This window comes from Mytilus galloprovincialis, chromosome 12, assembly GCF_965363235.1.
Source record: "Mytilus galloprovincialis chromosome 12, xbMytGall1.hap1.1, whole genome shotgun sequence".
In the NCBI taxonomy this organism is placed as follows: domain Eukaryota; kingdom Metazoa; phylum Mollusca; class Bivalvia; order Mytilida; family Mytilidae; genus Mytilus; species Mytilus galloprovincialis.
The window spans coordinates 30,307,203-30,332,100 of NC_134849.1; the positions used below are offsets into that span (position 1 = coordinate 30,307,203).

The window sequence follows — 24,898 nt, forward strand, 5'->3', positions numbered from 1 at the left end:
CATGGTTTATCTGACCTTGACCTCATTTTCAAGGTTCATTGGTCTTTGTTTAGTTATCTTGGTTAATGTTAAGTTTATGTGACAGTTGTATAATAAAGCTTAGCTGTATACTTAGGACTATCAACATAATATCAATAATTATAGTATAGAAGGCGAGACATTTCAGCGTGTGCACTCTTGTATATACTAGTTCAGTGATAATGAACGCCATACTAAACTCCAAATTGTACACAAAAAGCTAAAATTAAAATAATACAAGACTAACAAAGGCCAGAGGCTCCTGACTTGGGACAGGCGCAAAACTGTGGCGGGGTTAAACATGTTTATGAGATCTCAACCCTCCACCTATACCTCTAGCCAATATAGAAAAGTAAACGCATAACAATACGCACATTAAAATTCAGTTCAAGAGAAGTCCGAGTCTGATGTCAGAACAAGTAACCAAAGAAAATAAACAAAATGACTATAATACATAAATAACAACAGACTACTAGCAGTTAACTGACATGCCAGCTCCAGACTTCAATTAAACTGATTGAAAGATTATGGTTTCATCATATGAATATCAGGCACAATCCTTCCCGTTAGGGGTTTAGTATCATACCATCACAACATATATGAGAAGAACAAAACCTGTGTCATACCAACAACTTGTTTTTGAATAAATGTGTTTAGTTCTGATGCAAAAACCCTATAAGTGAATCAATATTAACACCACAACATGCAATCTTTAATGACATGACAACAGTATCGTATTTAGGTTTGGGAACGACTTATAATAAGTCAATAGTATTTGATATGCAGTTGTATTAGCATTGACACATCTCATTTACATGGGATTGTTTAGTCATGTAACTCAGTCATGGTTCATTGACTTTGAATATTTGCAAAACTTATGTAAGATGGTAAAGTATTGCTATTTTGATTTTCAACATTTGCATAATCAAAATTACAAAAAGGTGAGACATATATCTCTGTGATAGCAGTTTATTGTCTTTGAAGGTTCATCTGATCTCAACCCTATTTTCATGATGAGGTATATTTCTGAGGCCCCTCATGGGGGGGGGGGGGGTCCTAGTAATAACATAATCACCATTTTTTTGCCAATATAATCACATAATCATTAAATATTTGCTTATCTTTAGTAATCAAATAATCAAACTAAAAATACAGTCCTAGGTAATCAAATAATCATGAAATATTTGGCTTAATAATCAAATAATCATTAAAAAAACGGCCAAGTAATCACATAATCAAAAACCCCATGAGGTCCCTCATTTCTCAGATACTATAAGCATAATGTCTACTGTATTTAGTATTAAGTTATATGGTTTACAGGTCTGTCTGGTAGGATTGTCTTATCTTATCTCCATTTTCTTTGTTAAAATGTAAAAAAAAGCGAGACTTTGATGTGTTTTTTCAAGAGGCGGCGTCAGCAATGAATTAGTTCAGGGGCGGATGCAGGAATTTTCGAAAGGGGGGGTGCTAACCCAGGGCACCCAGGGCAAAAGGGGGGGGGGGTGCAAAACATATGTCCCGATACAAATGCATTGATCGGCAAAAATAAAGGGGGGGGGTGCGCACCCCCGGAACCCCCCCTGGATCCGCCACTGTAGTTTAAGGGAACATAAGCTTATAACTTAGTAGGTCCAGTTGTATTAGCATTGGAATGTCTCCAGGCCATGGAAATTATTTGGCCACGACCTCCAGTCACGGTCTGCTGACTCTGAAACTTACTTAGTTTACATATATACTCAGTAGCAAAAGATTTGTCATATGATAGCACACATCTTGTTCAACAAGTAATACTTTTATCTAAAATAATTGTGTCCGTTCAGAAACATACACTTTATTATTGTTTTTCCGATGTATAATTTTCTTTCTTTCTTATGTGTTCACAACCTTATTATATGTTGTGTTTCTTTCCATCTAAGGGAGCTACCATTTGATTTTTATGTGGGGGGGGGGGGGGGGGGGGGGGCTAGGATGAAATTTGAAAAAATAAGCAGGACAGGAGTTTTGAGTAAAAAAAAAAAGGCAGGATGAGACACTTTGCAAAAAAAAAGGCAGGATGACAATTTAGGTAAAAAAAGTCAGGATAAACTAATAAAAAAAAGGCAGGACCGAACAGAGTGAAAAATAAAAAGGCAGGACAGAGATTACAACTAAAAAAAAATGCAGGACAAAAATTTTCATCCTAGCCCCCACATAAAAATCAAATGGTAGCTCCCTAATGTAACATTGTTATTTTTTTTTTTAACATTCTACTTCAATTGAGTATTACCATATGAAAATGTTATGGACGTCAAGTTGGTTACTTATTCCTTATTCCCTATTCGTTACCTATTCCCTATTCCCTATTCGTTACCTATTCCCTATTCCCTATTCGTTACCTATTCCATATTCCCTATTCGTTACCTATTCGTTACTTATTGAATTCCCTATTGCCTATCGTTACCTATTCGTTACTTATTCCCTATTCCTTATTCGTTACTTATTCGATTTTTAATATCCTTCCCCCTTTTTAATTGTTTATACTCTCATATCTGGTAATAGTTCTAAATTTGTTGAGGTAAAATGATCTTTTTATGACCTATTTATATGTGTTTGTGCTCAACCGATCCTTTTACTTTATGTTCTATACTCATTTGTTCCTTTTTTGATTTTTATACGTTCTACCTTTTAACTGTTTATGTCCGTATGTTTGAAGATGGATCTTGATTCGAAGGGATGAAATCACCGTGTTAGCGCTTGCATAAAAAAAAAGATGTGGTATGATTGCCAATGAGACGACACCCCACAATAGACTAAAATGACACAGAGATTATCAACTATAGGTCATTGCTCGGCCTTCAACAATGAGCATAGCCCAAACCGTGTAGTCACCTATAAAAGGCCCAGACATGACAATCTAAAACAATTCAAACAACAAAACTAACGGCCGTATTTCATATACAAAAAAATAAACGGAAAACAAATATGTAACACAAAAACAAACGATAACTACTTAATTTTAGGCTCTTGTCTAGGGACAGGCACATACTAACATAATGTGGTGGGGTTAAACATATTAGCAGGGTGTACACCTTTTAAAACATGATTTTCAATTGTTTTGTTGTCTCTGGTGGTAGATTTGGGTTCTTAGAGGTGATATACCTCTATAAGCGCATATGTACCCGCTCCAGTGCTCGGATAATACCCTGTTAAATATTCGTTACTTATTAGCTTTTAATACGTTTGTTGTACGTTGCACCTTTTGGAAAGGATTTTCAATTGTGTTCATATCTCTGATGGTAATAATGTGTTCTTATAGATGAAATACCCCTATTAGCGCGTATGTACCCGTTCCAGCGCTCGGATAATACCTGGTTACTTATTCGTTCCTTATTCGCTTTTAATGCGCAGGGTATACGTTGCACCTTGAAATAAATCGTTTTTTAATTGGGTTCATCTCTCTGGTGGTAACAATGTGTTCTTAGAGATGAAATGACCCTATAAGCGCGCATGTACCCGTTTCTGCGCTCGGTTAATACCCTATTATTTATTCGTTACCTATTCACTTATAATACGTTTGTTGTACGTTGCACCTTTCAGAAAAGAATTTTCAATTGTGTCCATGTCTCTTGTGGTAACAATGTGTTCTTAGAGATGAAATTACCCTATTAGCTCGCATGTACCTGTTCCAGCGCTCGGTTAATGCCCTGTTACCTATTCATTACCTATTCGTTAACTATTCGTTACCTATTCACTTATAATACGTTTGTTGTACGTTGCACCTTTTAGAAAAGGATTTTCAATTGTGTCCATGTCTCTGGTGGTAACAATGTGTTCTAAGGGATGAAATGACCATATAAGCGTGCATGTACCCGTTCCAGCGCTCGGTTAATACCCTGTTACCTATTCGTTACCTATTCATTACTTATTCGCTTTTAATACGTTTGTTGTACGTTGCACCTTTTACAAAAGGATTTTCAATTGTGTTCATATCCCTGGTGGCAATAATGTGTTCTATAGATGAAATACCCCTATTAGCGTGTATGTACCCGTTCCAGCGCTCAGATAATACCCTGTTACCTATTCGTTATCTATTCGTTACATATTCGCTTTTAATACGTTTGTTGTACGTTGCACCTTTTAGAAAAGGATTTTCAATTGCGTTCATATCTCTGGTGGTAATAATGTGTTCTTATAGATGAAATACACCTATTAGCACGTATGTACTCGTTCCAGCGCTCGGATAATACCCTGTTTCTTATTCGTTCCTTATTTGCTTTTAATGCGCGGGGTATACGTTGCACCTTGAAATAAATCGTTTTTTAATTGTGTCTATGTCTCTGGTGGTAACAATGTTTTCTTAGAGATGAAATGACCCTATTAGTGTGCATGTACCCATTCCAGCGCTCGGTTAATACCCTGTTACCTATTCGTTACCTATTCACTCATAATACATTTGTTGTACGTTGCACCTTTTAGAAAAGGATTTTCAATTGTGTCCATGTCTCTGGTGGTAACAATGTGTTCTTAGAGATGAAATGACCCTATTAGCGCGTACGTACCCGTTCCAGTGCTCAGTTAATACCCTCTTACCTATTCGCTACCTATTCACTTATAATACTTTTGTTATACGTTGCACATTTTAGAAAAGGATTTTGAATTGTGTTCATATCCCTGGTGGTAATAATGTGTTCTTATAGATGAAATACCCTTATTAGCGCGTATGTACCCGTTCCAGCGCTCGGATAATACCTGGTTACTTATTCGTTCCTTATTTGCTTTTAATGCACAGGGTATTTGTTGCACCGTGAAATAAATCGTTTTTTAATTGTGTTCATGTTTCTGGTGGTAACAATGTGTTCTTAGAGATGAAATGACCCTATTAGCGCGCATGTACCCGTTTCAGCGCTCGGTTAATACCCTGTTACCTATTCGTTACCTATTCACTTATAATACGTTTGTTGTACGTTGCACCTTTAAGAAACGGATTTTCAATTGTGTTCATATCTCTGGTGGTAATGATGTGTTCTTATAGATGAAATGACCCTATTAGAGCGCATGTACCCGTTCCAGCGCTCGGTTAATACCCTGTTACCTATTCGTTACTTATTCGCTTATAATACGTTTGTTGTACGTTGCACCTTTTAGAAAAGGATTTTCAATTGTGTTCATGTCTCTGGTGGTAACAATGTGTTCTTAGAGATGAAATGACCCTATTAGCGCGCATGTACCCGTTCCAGCGCTCGGTTAATACCCTGTTACCTATTCGTTACTTATTCGCTTATAATACGTTTGTTGAACGTTGCACCTTTTAGAAAAAGATTTTCATTTGTGTTCATGTCTGTGGTGGTAACAATGTGTTCTTAGAGATGAAATTACCCTATTAGCGCATATGTACCTGTTCCAGCGCTCGGTTATTACCCTGTTACTTATTCGTTACTTATTCCCCTATAATACGTTTGTTGTACGTTGCACCTTTTAGAAAAGGATTTTCAATTTTGTCCATGTCTCTGGTGGTAACAATGTGTTCTTATAAATTAAATGACCCTATTAGCGCGCATGTACCCATTCCAGCGCTCGGTTAATACCCTGTTACCTATTCGTTACCTATTCGTTACCTATTCACTTATAATACGTTTGTTGTATGTTGCACCTTTTAGAAAAGGATTTTCAATTGTGTTCACGTCTCTGGTGGTAACAATGTGTTCTTAGAGATGAAATGACCCTATTAGCGCGCATATACCCGTTCCAACGCTCGGTTAATACCCTGTTACCTATTCGTTACTTATTCGCTTATAATACGTTTGTTGTACGTTGCACCTTTTAGAAAAAGATTTTCATTTGTGTTCATGTCTCTGGTGGTAACAATGTGTTCTTAGAGATGAAATTACCCTATTAGCGCATATGTACCTGTTCCAGCGCTCGGTTATTACCCTGTTACTTATTCGTTACTTATTCGCCTATAATACGTTTGTTGTACGTTGCACCTTTTACAAAAGGATTTTCAATTTTGTCCATGTCTCTGGTGGTAACAATGTGTTCTTATATATTAAATGACCCTATTAGCGCGCATGTACCCATTCCAGCGCTCGGTTAATACCCTGTTACCTATTCGTTACCTATTCGTTACCTATTCACTTATAATACGTTTGTTGTATGTTGCACCTTTTAAAAAAGAATTTTCAATTGTGTTCACGTCTCTGGTGGTAACAATGTGTTCTTAGAGATGAAATAATCCTATTAGCGCGCATATACCCGTTCCAGCGCTCGGTTAATACCCTGTTACCTATTCGTTACTTATTCGCTTATAATACGTTTGTTGTACGTTGCACCTTTTAGAAAAAGATTTTCATTTGTGTTCATGTCTCTGGTGGTAACAATGTGTTCTTAGAGATGAAATAACCCTATTAGCGCGCATATACCCGTTCCAGCGCTCGGTTAATACCCTGTTACCTATTCGTTACCTATTCGTTATTTATTCGCTTATAATACGTTTGTTGTACGTTGCACCTTTTAGAAAAAGATTTTCATTTGTGTTCATGTCTCTGGTGGTAACAATGTGTTCTTAGAGATGAAATAACCCTTTTAGCGCGCATGTACCCGTTCCAGCGCTCGGTTAATACCCTGTTACCTATTCGTTACTTATTCGCTTATAATACGTTTGTTGTACGTTGCACCTTTTAGAAAAGGATTTTCAATTGTGTTCATGTCTCTGGTGGTAACAATGTGTTCTTAGAGATGAAATGACCCTATTAGCGCGCATGTACCCGTTCCAGCGCTCGGTTAATACCCTGTTACCTATTCGTTACCTATTCGTTACTTATTCGCTTATAATACGTTTGTAGAACGTTGCACCTTTTAGAAAAAGATTTTCATTTGTGTTCATGTCTGTGGTGGTAACAATGTGTTCTTAGAGATGAAATTACCCTATTAGCGCATATGTACCTGTTCCAGCGCTCGGTTATTACCCTGTTACTTATTCGTTACTTATTCCCCTATAATACGTTTGTTGTACGTTGCACCTTTTAGAAAAGGATTTTCAATTTTGTCCATGTCTCTGGTGGTAACAATGTGTTCTTATAAATTAAATGACCCTATTAGCGCGCATGTACCCATTCCAGCGCTCGGTTAATACCCTGTTACCTATTCGTTACCTATTCGTTACCTATTCACTTATAATACGTTTGTTGTATGTTGCACTTTTTAGAAAAGGATTTTCAATTGTGTTCACGTCTCTGGTGGTAACAATGTGTTCTTAGAGATGAAATGACGCTATTAGCGCGCATATACCCGTTCCAGCGCTCGGTTAATACCCTGTTACCTATTCGTTACCTATTCGTTACTTATTCGCTTATAATACGTTTGTTGTACGTTGCACCTTTTAGAAAAAGATTTTCATTTGTGTTCATGTCTCTGGTGGTAACAATGTGTTCTTAGAGATGAAATTACCCTATTAGCGCATATGTACCTGTTCCAGCGCTCGGTTATTACCCTGTTACTTATTCGTTACTTATTCGCCTATAATACGTTTGTTGTACGTTGCACCTTTTACAAAAGGATTTTCAATTTTGTCCATGTCTCTGGTGGTAACAATGTGTTCTTATAAATTAAATGACCCTATTAGCGCGAATGTACCCATTCCAGCGCTCGGTTAATACCCTGTTACCTATTCGTTACCTATTCGTTACCTATTCACTTATAATACGTTTGTTGTTTGTTGCATCTTTTAAAAAAGGATTTTCAATTGTGTTCACGTCTTTGGTGGTAACAATGTGTTCTTAGAGATGAAATGACCCTATTAGCGCGCATATACCCGTTCCAGCGCTCGGTTAATACCCTGTTACCTATTCGTTACCTATTCGTTACTTATTCGCTTATAATACGTTTGTTGTACGTTGCACATTTTAGAAAAAGATTTTCATTTGTGTTCTTGTCTCTGGTGGTAACAATGTGTTCTTAGAGATGAAATAACCCTTTTAGCGCGTATGTACCCGTTCCAGCGCTCGGCTAATATCTTGTTACTTATTCGTTACTTCTTATTTCAAGGTGCAACGCATAGCACGCGTATTTAAAGCGAATAAGGAACGAATAAGTAACGAGGTATCAGTCGAGCGCTGAAACGGGTACATATGTTCGATTAAGGTTATTTCACCTCTAAGAACCGACAGTTACCACCAGAGACACAAAAATATTTCTTTTTAAAGTGCAACGCATAACACATGTTTGAAAAGCGAATAAGGAACGAGTAAGTAACAGGGTATTAGTGTAGCGGTGAAATGGGTACATATGCGCTTATAGGGTTTTTTGAACTCAGAGAACACATAATTACCATCAGAGACGTGAAAGCAATCGATAATCGATTTATTACAAGGTGCAACGTATACCATGCGTATTAAAAGCGAATAAGGAACGAATAAGTAACAGGGTATCAGTCTAGCGATTAAACGGGTACATATGTTCTATTAGGGTTATTTCACCTCTAAAAACCGACAGTTACCACCAGAGACACAAACATATTTCTTTTTTTTAAAGTGATACGCATAACACACGTTTCATTTTTTAATTTAAACATATTTATTTATAGTGGATTGGGAAACAAGTTTTGCAACTTATATTTATCCCTTTTCACTTTGCGGGTGCGAGTGCTGCCTTGTAGCGGCATCAGTCTACTCTTTTTCGAAATCTACAAGGGTGTCTTTAACGTGCAAGAGATATGGCTCTCTCTTAACACGGGTCAGCCATTTATCGTCCTCTTCCGACGGACTATCATCGTTTCCTCAAGACCATACTCGCAAATGGTGTCAAGGGAGAGCCGAAAATTGAGTTCCTGAAATTTTCATCCCGAACGGGAATCGAACCAGGAACCATTGTGTCAGTAGTCCGATGCACTAACCACTACAACACGTTTTATAAGCAAATAAGAAACGAATAAGTAACAGGGTATCAGTGTTGCGCTGAAACGGGTACATATGCGCTAATAGGGTTTTTTTTCACTTCAGAGAACACACAATTAATTTACCACCAGAGACATGAAAGCAATAGATAATCGATTTATTCCAAGGTGCAACGTATACCACGCGTATTAAAAGCGAATAAGGAACGAATAAGTAACATGGTATCAGTCGAGCGCTGAAACGAGTACATATGTTCTATTAGGGTTATTTCACCTCTAAGAACCGACAGTTACCACCAGAGACACAAAAATATTTCTTTTTGAAAGGGCAACGCATAACACACGTTTTAAAAGCGAATAAGGAACGAATAAGTAACAGGGTATCAGTGTAGCGGTGAAATGGGTACATATGTTCTATTAGGTTTTTTCAAATCAGAGAACCCCCTCAGAGAACCACCAGAGACATCAAAGCAATTCATAATCGTTTTATTTCAAGGTGCAACGTTTACCACGCGTATTAAAAGCGATTAAGGAACGAATCAGTTACAGGGTATAAACCGAGCGCTGGAACGGGTACATACACGCTAATAGGGTTATTTCATCTCTAAGAACACATAGTTACCGCCAGAGACAAGAACACATAGTTACCGCCAGAGACAAGAACACATAGTTACCGCCAGAGACAAGAACACAATTAAAAATCATTTTCTAAAATGTTCATTTTTATACAAGCGCTAAAAGGTGATTTCACCTCTTCGAACCAAGAACCAGATCTTCAAACATACGAATATAAAACATTTAAAAAGTAGAACGTATAAAAATCAAATAATAAACAAATAAGTATCTAACATAAAGCAACAGGATCGGTTGAGCACAAACACATATAAATAGGTCATAAAAAGGTCATTTTACCTCAACAAATTTAGATCTATAACAAGAGATAAGAATATAAACAAGAGTGCACACGCTGAAATGTCTCGCCTTCTTTACTAATCATTGATATTATGTTGATAGTCTTAAGTATAAAGCTTTATAACAACTGTACATGTAACATAACTTAACATTAACCAAGATAACCAAGACCCATGAACCATGAAAATGAGGTCAAGGTCAGATGAAACATGCCAGACAGACATGTACACCTAACAATGCTTTCATACAACAAATATAGTTGACCTCTTACTTATAGTTTAAGAAAAATAGACCAAAACACAAAAACTTAACACTGAGCAATGAACCGTGAAAATGAGGTCGAGGTCAAATAAAACCTGCGCGACTGACATACAGATCATATAATATTTCCATACACCAAATATAGTTGACTTATAGCATATAGTATTAGATAAAAAGACCAAAACTCAAAAACTTAACTTTAACCACTCAACCATGAAAATGAGGTCAAGGTCAGATGACATCTGCACGCTAGACATGTACACCTTACAATCATTCCATACAACACATATTGTAATTGTGTAAAGTATGAGAAAAAGAGTCCAAAACACAAAAACTTAACTATAACCACTGAACCATGATAATAAGGTCAAGGTCAGATGACACCTGCCAGTTGGACATGGACACCTTACAGTCCTCACATACACCGAATATACTTGCCCTATTGCTTATAGTATCTGAGATATGGACTTGACCACCAAAATTTAACCTTGTTCACTGATCCATGAAATGAGGTCGAGGTTAAGTGAAAACTGTCTGACGGGCATGAGGACCTTACAAGGTAAGCACATACCAAATATAATTATCCTATTACTTAAAATAAGAGAGAATTCAACATTACAAAAAATCTTAACTTTTTTTCAAGTGGTCACTGAACCATGAAAATGTGACTGACAGACACTTCGTAACATGAGGCATCCATATACAAAGTATGAAGCATCCACCTTCTAAAATATAAAGTTTTTAAAAAGTTAGCTAACACCGACGCCGTCGTAGCCGCCGCCGCCGGATCACTATCCCTATTTCGAGCTTTCTGCAACAATAGTTGCAGGCTCGACAAAAATTAAAAAGGGTGAGGAAATCATGGCAAAAATCGAATAAGTAACGAATAAGGAATAAGTAACGAATAGGTAACAAATAGGGAATAGGGAATAAATAACGAATAGGTAACGCATAGGGAATAGGGAATAAGTAACGAATAGGTAACAAATAGGGAATAGGGAATAAGTTACGAATAGGTAACGCATAGGGAATAGGGAATAAGTAACGAATAGGTAACAAATAAGTAACAGGGTATTAACCGAGCGCTGGAACGGGTACATGCACGCTAATAGGGTCATTTCATCTCTCAACACATTGTTACCACCAGAGACATAAACACAATTGAAAATCCTTTTCTAAAAGGTGCAACGTACAACAAACGTATTATCAGCAAATAAGTAGCGAATAAGTAACAGGGTATTAACCGAGCGCTGGAACGGGTACATGCGCGCTAATAGGGTCATTTCATCATAAGAACACATTGTTACCACCAGAGACATGGACACAATTGAAAATCCTTTTCTAAAAGTTGCAACTTATAACAAACGTATTATAGCCGAATAAGTAACGAATAAGAAACAGAGTATTAACTGAGCGCTGGAACGGGGACATACGTGCTAATAGGGTAATTTCATCTCTAAGAACACATTGTTGCCACCAGAGACATGAACACAATTGAAAATCCTTTTCTAAAAGGTGCAACGTACAACAAACGTATTATAAGTGAATAGGTAACGAATAGGTAACAGGGTATTAACCGAGCGCTGGAACAGGTACATGCACGCTCATAGGGTCATTTCATCTCTAAGAACACATTATTACCAGCAGAGACATGGACACAATTGAAAATCCTTTTCTAAAAGGTGCAACGTACAAGAAACGTATTATAGGCGAATAAGTAACGAATAAATAACAGGGTATCAACCGAGCGCTGGAACGGGTACATGCGCGCTAATAGGGTCATTTCATCTCTAAGAACACATTGTTACCACCAGAGACATGAACACAATTAAAAAACGATTTATTTCAAGGTGCAACGTATACCCCGCGCATTAAAAGCGAATAAGGAACGAATAAGTAACAGGGTATTATCCGAGCGCTGGAACGAGTACATACGCGCTAATAGGGGTATTTCATCTATAAGAACACATTATTACCACCAGAGATATGAACACAATTGAAAATCCTTTTCTAAAAGTTGCAACGTACAACAAACGTATTATAAGTGAATAGGTAACGAATAGGTAACAGGGTATTAACCGAGCGCTGGAACAGGTACATGCACGCTCATATGGTCATTTCATCTCTAATAACACATTATTACCAGCAGAGACATGGACACAAATGAAAATTCTTTTCTAAAAGGTGCAACGTACAAGAAACGTATTATAGGCGAATAAGTAACGAATAAGTAACAGGGTATCAACCGAGCGCTGGAACGGGTACATGCGCGCTAATAGGGTCATTTCATCTCTAAGAACACATTGTTACCACTAGAGACATGAACACAATTAAAAAACGATTTATTTCAAGGTGCAACGTATACCCCGCGCATTAAAAGCGAATAAGGCACGAATAAGTAACAGGGTATTATCCGAGCGCTGGAACGAGTACATACGCGCTAATAGAGGTATTTCATCTATAAGAACACATTTTTACCACCAGAGATATGAACACAATTGAAAAAATCCTTTTCTAAAAGGTGCAACGTACATTAAACGTTTTAAAAGCGAATAGGTAACGAATATTTAACAGGGTATTGTCCGAGCGCTGGAACGGGTACATATGCGCTTATAGAGGTATATCACCTCTAAGAACCCAAATCTCCCACCAGAGACAACAAAACAATTGAAAATCATGTTTTAAAAGGTGCAACGTATGATACACGTATTATAAGCGAATTATAAGCGAGTGATGGAACGAATTAAACAAGGTTATAGCATGCTCCGAAACTATGTACACCCTGCTAACATGTTTAACCCCACCACATTATGTTAGTTTGTGCCTGTCCCTCGACAAGAGCCTGAAATTAAGTGGTTATCGTTTGTTTTTGTGTAACATATTTGTTTTCCGTTTATTTTTTTTGTATATGAAATACGGCCGTTAGTTTTGTTGTTTGAATTGTTTGAAATTGTCATGTCTGGGCCTTTTATAGGTGACTACACGGTTTGGGCTATGCTCATTGTTGAAGGCCGTACATTCTAATGCAATTTGTATGTAACAATTTTTTTCATTGGCTAAAAGTTGCCGTCAAATCCACAGTTGACCAGGCGTAACTAAGGAGGGACAACCATCTTGAAATGATTGAATCAACAAAAGTTCGATTACTACTATATAATCAAAAATAAAACAACTCCTACTTCGAATTTGCCGTTTTAAAGTTATTTTATCCGAATTTGAAGCGTACACGTAATAACCTCCAGTTTGTAAGTTTTTATTTGTATGACGTCACGTTTACCCATGACGTCTTTGCGCCAAAATCATTCATGAAGTTTCGCGGATTTTTTATTATTTGTCAAATTTAGACATTTTTCCAAGTTTTATCGTATTATTTCATTTTGAAATGCATTAGAATCGGAATAACAGTACTGTAGTTGAAGAGTTGCCACCGTCAAATCTAAAATTTACGGTGGCAACTCTTCAACTACAGTGCTGTTATTCCTTAATTGACCTATAGTTGATAGTTTCTGTGTCATTTTGGTCTATTGTGGGGTGTTGTCTCATTGGCAATCATATCACATCTTTTTTTTTATGCAAGCGCTAACACGGTGATTTCATCCCTTCGAACCAAGATCCATCTTCAAACATACGGACATAAAGCAGTTAAAAGGTAGCCTGAGAACGTATAAAAATCAAATAAGGAACAAATGAGTATCGAAAATAAAGTAAAAGGATCGGTTGAGCACAAACACATATAAATAGGTCATAAAAAGATCATTTTACCTCAACAAATTTAGAACTATTACCAGATATAGGAGTATAAACAATTAAAAAGGGGGAAGGATATTAAAAATCGAATAAGTAACGAATAAGGAATAGGGAATACGTAACGAATAGGTAACGATAGGGAATAGGGAATAGGTAACGAATAGGGAATAGGGAATAGGTAACGAATAGGGAATAGGGAATAGGTAACGAATAGGGAATAGGAAATAAGTAACGAATTGGGAATAGGGAATAGGTAACGAATAGGTAACGAATAGGAAATAGGGAATAGGTAACGAATAGGTAACGAATAGGGAATAGGGAATAGGTAACGAATAGGTAACGAATAGGGAATAGGGAATAGGTAACAAATAGGGAATAGGTAACGAATAGGGAATAGGTAACGAATAGGGAATAGGAAATAAGTAACCAACTTGACGTCCATGAAAATGTTCTGATTTGAATTAGCAAACGGATTAAAATAAGCTAACAGCTTGTTTCTGGATCCTATTAATTATTCACTTGTATTACTTTATTAATCTTATGTTATGAAAATAGAGACCCACCCTTCCCCCCTTTGCCAATGGTGATAAACACTGCCTCTTTTCAGCCTCCCTGCCAACGCTTGATATGGTATGACTTATATAACGTCCCAAATCAAGTTTGGATACACCCGAAGGATTCAGCGGCCGAATAGAACATAAGGCAGTGTTGGTTATATATTTAAACAAAGACAGGTTTGGGAAAACTAACCACAGTTTATTAAGTATGCATGTAATTATTTCAATTATACAATAATTGAACATAATGCTAAATGAATTAAGGCAAATACAAAATGTAAGTAATGCATGAATACAAAAGATAAATGATGTGTAATAAAAACTGTGGTTCTCAAACATCGAGACTAAACTACACATGAAAATACAATGAATACAATATACATGGTAAACAGTACAAAAAAAATAATAAAATAAACCAAACATGACAATACAAACTTAAAAGACAGTTCATGAACTGATTTTCATGACATATATATACATGAATGAGGGTCGGGAGGGTGGGAATAAAAATCTTTAGCCTTAGTTTAAACAAGGTGTTGGCTGCTGCAAGTTATTATTTTGAATGCTGAAACTGCCGATGATGCCTGACGATGATAATTTACTTAAATCTGATTGGCTAATTAATGAGGCGGGAAATATGAATACTAGCTCTTGATTGGTTGATATGAAATGCCAGACATATCAAGGGTACCTATGCTGCATCCTGATTGGTCAATATGAATAACGTTATGATATAGAGGCGCAGGAGATATAAACAATGTACATAGTTACCAGATAAGATTGCAATGCAATCACTGCCCTGCGATTTCAACCATGATTAATAATATATTTAAATAAAATATTCACATTAATCTTATGTTATGAAAATAGAGACCCACCCTTCCCCCCTTTGCCAATGGTGATAAACACTGCCTCTTTTCAGCCTCCCTGCCAACGCTTGATATGGTATGACTTATATAACGTCCCAAATCAAGTTTGGATACACCCGAAGGATTCAGCGGCCGAATAGAACATAAGGCAGTGTTGGTTATATATTTAAACAAAGACAGGTTTGGGAAAACTAACTAAGTATGCATGTAATTATTTCAATTATACAATAATTGAACATAATGCTAAATGAATTAAGGCAAATACAAAATGTAAGTAATGCATGAATACAAAAGATAAATGATGTGTAATAAAAACTGTGGTTCTCCAAAAAGAAATCCAAACCTGTATTTAGAGGTAGGGGAATAGTGTATAAATATTTGTACTCAGAAAAATAAAACTAAGATTACAATGATATTGAAAAATTTATGATTAGAAAACCATTTTATACCATTTTTGGAAGTGCTTTTGCAAAGACATTCATGACAGTCTGTCGATGAGTGAAAGAAGGATCTAAATAATTTTTGTATGCATCACTCTTCCAATCCCCCTGTGTCTGAATAATTTCAGAAGGAACGCCACATTCTAATGCAAATGTTGCCCCGCCTCTACGAAAACTGTGCCCAGAGTACTTAGAACTATCATATCCTAGAGATTTTAAAGACTGTTTTAATCGGGCTAAAAACCCATTATATGTAAGGGGCATTAACTTGGACTTGGAGGAAAACATAAAAGCTGACACCAAATTATGAGAGGAAGGGCATATATCAAATGATAGTTTCAAAGCTTGACAGGGACAGAAGGGGGAACCTGGAATTATAGGTAAAGGTACTTCTAGAGCTCTTTCCCTATTTTGTATGGTTTTTGTTTTCCTGAGTGTTAAAGTGGCCCCCTCCTTCGAAAACTTAACCGATGCCCTGTTTAAATGCCGATCAGGATTAAATTCCTGTAAAGATGGTGTAAAAAGGTTTGATTTCCTGAAAAAGGAAAAAAATGCTACTAAGCAAGCTGCCCAAAAAGTTATATCCAAACTTTCATTTAAGTCTATAGTTGTAAAAATGCCAGACAGTATTTTAGGAGTTATTGGTAATTTTGGGCGTTTTTCAGCCCCTAGAACTCTTTTAACCCCTTTTAAGACACCTTTGACAAAATGTGTATCAATAGGGTAAGGCAACTCAGCCTCTTCATGCAGGAGGCGCACAATATTTAAATAATTGACAACTGAGTTATAACAAAGCCTTTGTGTAAGAAAAACAATATATCTGGCCAAATTATCTTTGCTAATTGGGACCATAGGAATTAGTAAACCTCTGCAAAAGGATTCATAACTTCTAAAATACAACATATATGTCATTTTCGTTGAGTCTGCAAACATCCTGCTTTGGAAAAACAAAACTAGGCTATCCAACTCCTGCACCTTCCCTGCACTTGGAATGCCTACATAAAAGATAGGATAGGGCTTGGTTAGACATATGGGATTCCAAATGCCTTAAAAACAGTGGTTTGGGAAGATAAAAATTCATAAATTGGTAAAACGCATTTGGCTCATGTAACCTAGATATGAAGTCTGCTATAATATTTACTTTCCCTGGAACATGGACAGCTGTTATGTGAAAATTATATGTTGCAGAGAGCCAAAACAAGTCCCTAAGGTAAGACATCAAAATTTTGCTGCGTGAAGTGCACTTATTCAAGCATGCAACAGTGGTCATATTGTCTGAGAATATAACGACTCTTTTATTTTCCCAATCTTTCCCCCATCTTTGCGCTGCCAAGACTACTGCAAGAGCCTCAAGCTCATTGATATGGAGATTTTTTACTACAGGGAAGTCATTTTCCCAATTCGTATAAAACCAGTCACATCCAAAGAAACCCCCTCCCCCTGCTTACATGCATCTGTGTATACTGATGACAAGGGGATCTTTCCTAAAATGAGGGACTTTCCATTAAAAGTCTCTAAGAATTTTTTCCACCATTCAATATCATGCCGTATTTCGCCATGGAGGATTGCCTTATGCCAATCATGCTTTAAAGGGGTAATTGCGTCAATAATTCTGCGAAGGAATACTCTCCCGCCATGAACCACTGCTGATGCCCAATTAAGTTTGCCTGCTATAGATTGCAATTGCTTTTTTGATGCTCTTTTACGCTTACTAAATTCTGCCAATTCATGCTTAAGTAGGGAAAGCTTTTCCCCTGGAAGCCTTAACTCCATTGCAGTAGAGTCAATTTCTATGCCTAAGAAAGTCAATTTAGTGGTGGGGTCAACCACTTTTGACCAATTTATCATAAATCCCAACTTGCGAAGAAGTGCGAGTAAAATGTTTAATGCTTGGATGCAACGCTGCTTTGTTGTTTCACAAATAAAAAAATCATCTAAGTATGCGATGATAGTAAAACCTCTGCGTGACATCATACGACGGACAGCTTGGGATAGCCTATGAAAAATATGGGGTGCTAATTTTGATCCAAATGGGAGCTTTGTATCATACAAAGTATAATCTGTTCCATCATGGAAGGTCCATTTTAAACCAGTTACTTCTTGACTTTGTGAGCTAAGGTTCACAGATCTATAAGCGGTTTTCAAATCTACTTTAGCCATATAACAGTTTGGAGTAACTAATTTTGATGCTTCATCTAAAGTTTGAAATCTTTGTTTTTCTATTTCACCAACAAAGGAGTTTACTGCAGACCCCTCTGGTCTACTACAGTCATGAATAATACGGACGCCCCCGTCTGGTTTAGGTATAACTGCTAATGGACTTATAATGCGGGGAGTTTTTTCAGCAAAAACATAGTTGCCACGCTCTATTTCATTTAGAATTTGCAAATGAGCTTTTTCGTACAGGGGGTTGTTAGGTGAAGCGGATGGGTGGTTTTTACCAACTATTCCTGATGGTAACTCATTAGCTGCTGAGGTCACAATGTCAAACCCAAATTCTATACCATGAAGTAAGTATTCTTTGTCAAAGTCATACTTTAGTTCAGTAACCCAAGCATCAAGGTGAAGGTCACGGAGAGGTTTTACTGGGCCTAACCGTTTTTTGGAAAGCTAGACTGATGCCCAGAGCCAGAGTGTCTTTGTCCACAGCCTGGGACATTACACACATGTTCAAATTTGCACCCACTAAGTGAACAACCTAGCCTGGAGTTGAATTTTTTACATATTTCTTTCCCACCAGCTGTGTGAGAGGAAAATGGTTTAAAACCCTTAGATGTAGAAACTGGAGGTTTAGAAAACTTGTTTGAGTTACTACCCTTTGATTTTAAAAACACAGTTTGAATATGTGGTACATCAGTTCCCCATCTAAACTTATGTAAATTCTGCAACCTGCGATACTCTCTATCATAAAAGAAAACTGATGTTACATCATGCGAAAGAAACAATTGGTATGTACGAGTTGCATATGATAAATAGTCCAGAATGTTATTCTGGACTAGATGACCCTCTTCTAATAACTTATATAAAATTGCCAAGTTTGCCATTGACCATTGGCTTACATTTAAAGACTCTAGCTTAGGTTTAGAAGGTCCAGATTTTAAAATTAACTGACCTGAACCCGATTCTGATACAATCCTTTCATCGTTATCCCCAATGTTAACCCCTGATAACATGACAAAATCTACAATGTCTAAATAATTAGAGTTAGTTTTGTTATTTCCTAACGATTTAATAAATATTTGTGGGTCCTGCCAGGACTGAATGTTATTAAAACAAGCACTACCTTGATTTATGACACCAGATGCTGATTGCTGCTGTTGTAATTGATTTAAAACATTGCCAACACACGTGTCTGTCAATCCGGATGTTGGATTGTTTTTGTTATTGTTGCCGCCATCTTGAATGTCTGTCACTTCCGGTGCGCACGCATCTTCTGTAGTCGGACATGCCGGAAGTCCACCATTACTGCTTTTTGGCGCGTTTTCAGTTTCTGCTTTAAATGACTGCCTTATGCTCTTCAGGAGTAGTTTCTGTTGTCCAATCGGTATTTTGGTCTTCTGAAGATCTTCGCCTTCTAAAAGCGCCAAAGCTTCCATTGAGTCAAATCCTAGGCTTATTACTGCATTTGCCGTGGCCTCGCTAAGCTTTTTCGCATCTGCCCAAGTTAGAACCCGTTCCACGTCTGTCATGGTCTTGGAGCTTGAACCTTCCAAAGTCATCTTGCTAACTGATTGCACGTTATCACAGCAAAGTTAATGTTAATATTTCCAATCATTGGTTACTGCACCAAAACATGATTTCCCGGTCTGCTTCCGAAGTTACGCTAATATGGTATAACTTGTGATGTCTAGAACGTTCCAGCTTAGTGCTCTTCAACTTTAAAAGTTCTGGTTTGCACATGCAATACGATTCTGCGAATAAATCACCGTTTCATCGGTATTAATTACGCTGTACCACGCGAGTTTATATCTTGAATTCCATGGATTTATCACCGAATTCCTGAAGTTTTCACAGATAAAATCAAACTTTCGTTAATAGTATCGTAAATTCATCTCTTAGTACTGTAAATGTAAGATTTCCATCGTACTGTATAGAACGTCCACTTTCGATTGTTAAACTTATAATTAATAAGTATGAGAATAAAAATCTTTAGCCTTAGTTTAAACAAGGTGTTGGCTGCTGCAAGTTATTATTTTGAATGCTGAAACTGCCGATGATGCCAGACGATGATAATTTACTTAAATCTGATTGGCTAATTAATGAGGCGGGAAATATGAATACTAGCTCTTGATTGGTTGATATGAAATGCCAGACATATCAAGGGTACCTATGCTGCATCCTGATTGGTCAATATGAATAACGTTATGATATAGAGGCGCAGGAGATATAAACAATGTACATAGTTACCAGATAAGATTGCAATGCAATCACTGCCCTGCGATTTCAACCATGATTAATAATATATTTAAATAAAATATTCACATTAATACTCTAGACAGTTTACACTGTAACAAGAGGCAGACAAATGAAAATATTGAATTGAATTGAATCGTGACAAAATTCATTAGATAAAGAACTTATAAATTAAATTAACAACTTACAGCTTTAACATTAATGCTAGCAAGACAAATCTTTGTTTGGCTTGCTTGCTTTGTTTGTATCAGTGTTTGCTCAAGCATGGTAATTAAGATAGGCGGGGCTTCAGCTTGTATACATCATACTTAGATTGTATTGGACGTTATGTCTGAGGTTAAGGACACTTAATTTTAAAACATCACATGACAAATATTCTCACATGTTTTGTCACCTGTAAAAATACAATAATTTGTCAATGAAAGAAAAATATAAACTTTTTTCTTGTATGAGGCTGAGAAACTGGCCTTCAACATTAATTGACCTAATATTGTTTTTATAAAATATAAATCTATTAGTTCAGTCAGTTATTTCCATGTCTGTCCTTCGATTATGCAACTCAAGAAAATATTCCAAAATGGGAAAAATTGTATCGAAAAGAGAAAATCCAGTGCACCTTTTTTATGTTAGGGTGTGTTTGAGATGAATATTTTGTCTTGAAAATGTACAAAACAAGAGTATTTGATGCATCATCTCGCTATCATTTTATATAGCAAAGCTACAGGTTGACTTTATAACATAAAAAAAAATCACAGTACTAAAAGATGAAATATAGGGTCAAGTGAAATACCTATCCAATGGATCACAAAATCAGAGTAGGTGTGTTCGAATAGCTATTTTACTAAAAGTGCTTGACGACAGTCTTTAAGTTGGATCTCTGAAAAAAAAAATTGTCTTCCGTTTCTACGATTGTGAAAATGAACTGGTGTAATAGGAAGATAATTTAGACGAAGTAGAATCCTGTCTGTATTGTATATTTACAGGTAAGGAAACATGTGAGAATATTTGTCATGTGATATTTTAAAATTTAGTGTCCTTAACCTCCAACATAACGTCCAATAAAATTTAAGTATGATGTATACAAGCTGAAGCCCCGCCTATCTTAATTACCATGCTTGAGCAAACATTGATACAAACAAAGCAAGCAAGCCAAACAAAGATTTGTCTTGCTAGCATTAATGTAAAAGCTGTAATGTTCACAAAAGATAGCAAATAGTGGAGAACATATGGTTGTATAATTTGATTCTCAATAGTTAATTATAATCCGGTTTGTAATTAACCTGGATTAGTCAAATTAGACTAACATTTCGATTTAATGATGTCAAGATTCCACACACGATAATTACAGATTTTTCCTTGTTGACAAAAACAAATCCCCCTATCAAACCTCACCTGGAAATCAAGTTAGAAATCTGGTCAGGCGTTTCTGGTCACTTCAAGTTCTAGTGGTGATCATCAATGTTTATATTCACAAGCGCGTTCTTCTTCAAGGTGAGTTTCGTTAAATTATTTAATTTACAATTATGTATTTTTCATGTTTTTTATAACAAGATTTTATTGCAAAGTTTCAACAAAGAACAACATAAAAGCTATTTTAGAAGATGCCATGTCATTTTATTCTATCGTGTCCTGTACATGACAATTTTTAAATTTAGAATTTTAGAAAGAAAAAAAATTGATGAATGGAAAGCATAATTCTAATTACATAAGGGATGTTACTGACTGAGTCCCTTTGTCACGCGTAGTATTTTTGTTCATTTGAATGTATTTTGCTTTAACACCTCTCGTGTGAAATTGTAAAATAAAATATTGTCCCCAATGAAAAGTATGTCAAAATATATTTCCGTATTATACAGCAGCAATGAATTCACATGCTATCCATGCCAATGAAAAATAAATGAAAGCTTGATATAACTCTTAATTTCATGAAACTATAAGAATTAAATGCTTCTTGTTATAATTTTATAGGGCTGACCGTACAAGAGCGTTACCCGTGCGCACATTTTAATACTTCCGCGCTTCATACATAATGTACTTTGGTCAACGCTTTAACACCAAACAAAAATACCAAACTCCAAGGTAAAAAGAGAAATTCAATAAAAACTGACGAAATCAAATTATCGCTATCACAGATGTTCTTAAGTTTCCTTACGTAAAGAATATTTAATCCTTTACGGCCGGCTTTTTAGCCTAAAGCGCAAACGACAGATTTTTGTTATATTCTTTTGTTAATCCTTATCGTATTATGTCATTGTCATTCGATAATCTCGTTTCTATTCTGAAATAACAACCTGGTAAATTCTTGGTTTAAATATGTTTTCTGAAGTTCTTACTTCAGTTAGAGTCCGGCATTCGTACTATAACAACATCCGTTCGATTTGTAAAAGTAAATCAATTTGTAACATTTGTAAAACTTGTGTCTAATTTTACGAGTGGAGTTAAAGCGAGTGTTCTCAGGCAAGTGACTAGATCATAGTCATTGTCTAATGTTAGCATCGCCAACGTCTGCAACCGGTCGTATTTATAAAGGGATTACGATAAAACAATGACTATAGTTCAACAATATAATGACAATTTATGACCGAACAGTTTGTCAGTGAAAGTTCAAAAGTATCAGATTTATGAAGAATACACTTTTTAAATAGTTCCAAATGAAGATGTATAATTTACACAACTTATCGCTATCACAAAAATGTAAAGTAAATAAACTATTGATACCCAACTTAAGCACTAGAATATATAACTTAAGACCATCTATATTATAGATCTAAGGAATGACTGTACTATTTTTTTCTGTCTATGAAGAAATAACATAACTTTCCGTCGAACCTTTTGAACACGTTCTATGAAAAAAAAACATGCACTGTCTCATTTTTTCCCCTCATAGCTTAGAAATTTAATTTTGGATGTAACTCGTCTTCTTGTTGGTTGAATGTTTTTGTCTGTCAGCTAATATACATAATTTTGTCATGTGACCGTGACGTCATCAACGTTGTGTAATGATTTACTCCTTAAAAATAGAATTAAGAATTTAATTAAAATTATTATTATTTATTTATTAATTTATTTATTTTTGAAACTTTTACAGTCAACTCTTTGAAACATGAAGTCGACACAACTGTGGATATTTATCTCTCTGTTTAGGATAGCTATATTGCACAGTAACACAGACGTTCAGAGCCTTCTCACACAGATCTTTTCAACAAATAGCTATAACAAGTTGATACGACCAAGTACCGACCAATCGGCACCAACGGAGGTTGATATCAGATTTAATCTTTATGGAATAAATGACGTAAATGAAATTGAACAAAAACTAAACTGCAGGATGGCTGAGTATAGTTTGGAAAGACGATCTTTTAACATGGACACCAGCTTCTTATAATGGGTTATATATACTGTATTTACCGCAGGATAATGTATGGAAACCTGACATATCATTACAAAATGGATTTAGCGAGTTGGAAGAGCTAGGATCAAAGTTTATTCAAGTGTTAGTCGATAGTTCTGGCTATTTAACGTGGAGACCTTCTCAGGTATTTGAAACTAGATGCAATTTGGATTCAAAATATTTCCCTTTCGATGAACATAAGTGTGACATAATTTTTGTGTCATGGAGTCATTCATCTCAAGACATTGTTTTGACACAGACCACTAACGGTATAGAACTTTCTGACGGATTGGAGAGTCATGGTGAGTGGGAAATCACCTCCTCTTCTGCTACAATTGAGTTCGACTACATGGTATCCAGTGTAAAGTTCACCATAGTAATTAAACGAAAGCCTTTGTATATGATTTTACATATAATTCTACCAATTATTTTGTTGGCGTTGTTAGACATCTTTACTTTTAAGATTCCTGCGGATACTGGTGAACGTTTAGGCTACACAATAACTGTCTGGTTGTCATTTGCTGTATTTCTAACCATCGTCTCAGATTCTCTTCCCCAAACCTCAGAATCAGTTCCAATAGTATCAATTTATATTATTTTACAACTGCTCATGGGAACTTTAGTTGTTTTGATATCGACCGTAGAAGCTGGTCTAATTACAAATCCAGACAGTGTACCAGTGTATAAAATATTGAGATTTATTGCACTGCGGTTGCGTCAAAACAACGTAAAATCGGCGGAATATACAGAGCCGGAAATTGATTCGGAAATAGATTTGGAAATACCGGAAGTTAAGTGGAAAGAAGCAATAACTGCAGTAGACACGTGTTTGTTCTTTATTAGTATGGGAATCTTCCTTCTTACTACTATTATTTGCTTATGTATTATAGCAACATAATTATAATTGCTTGCGATGATTTAAACCATTTTGTTAACTTTTATTTCACTTCGACTTTATTGTACACAACAGTGTATAGCCAGTCAAGGTCGTTCATGTGACAAACTTGAGGGGTAAGGGGGTGGGGGCGGGCGGTGGTGTCCTGATCCCGAAATCCCGAATTAAAAAAAAAAAAAAATCCCGACATTCCGAAATTCCAAAAAAGAAATCCCGGTTCCCGAAAGGGTCAATCCCGAATTCTAATGCAACAACGTTTGTAACGTTCATTTTGATTGGATAACGTAACTTTCTTACATGGCATCAATTGACAATTGATGCTATGGGACGTACGCGCAAGCGCAGACGGCATATGACAGATTTTAAATACATGTTTTAACGTTGTTTTCTGTCAGTTTCATTAGAATGGAGATAACAATATTGTATTTTAAGCTCCGACGGCATCAATTTGGGATTTGATGGTCGCAAAAATCCGTTTACTGTCTCCGCTAACGCGTCGCCAGTAAACTTAATTTGCGACCATCAA

At 36.2% G+C, this 24,898-nt stretch overlaps 1 long non-coding RNA gene and 1 pseudogene across 1 annotated transcript; one reads left to right on the plus strand and one right to left on the minus strand.

The window, feature by feature from the left end:
- Positions 1 to 16,590: 16,590 nt before the first annotated feature.
- Positions 16,591 to 17,844, minus strand: LOC143055419 (uncharacterized; annotated as a pseudogene).
- A 3,489-nt stretch (positions 17,845 to 21,333) lies between these two features.
- LOC143055420 (uncharacterized) lies at positions 21,334 to 24,400 on the plus strand. Its single transcript, XR_012972026.1, has 2 exons — positions 21,334 to 21,577; positions 23,175 to 24,400. It is a non-coding gene; the product is annotated as an uncharacterized LOC143055420 (long non-coding RNA).
- The last annotated feature ends 498 nt before the right edge of the window (positions 24,401 to 24,898 follow it).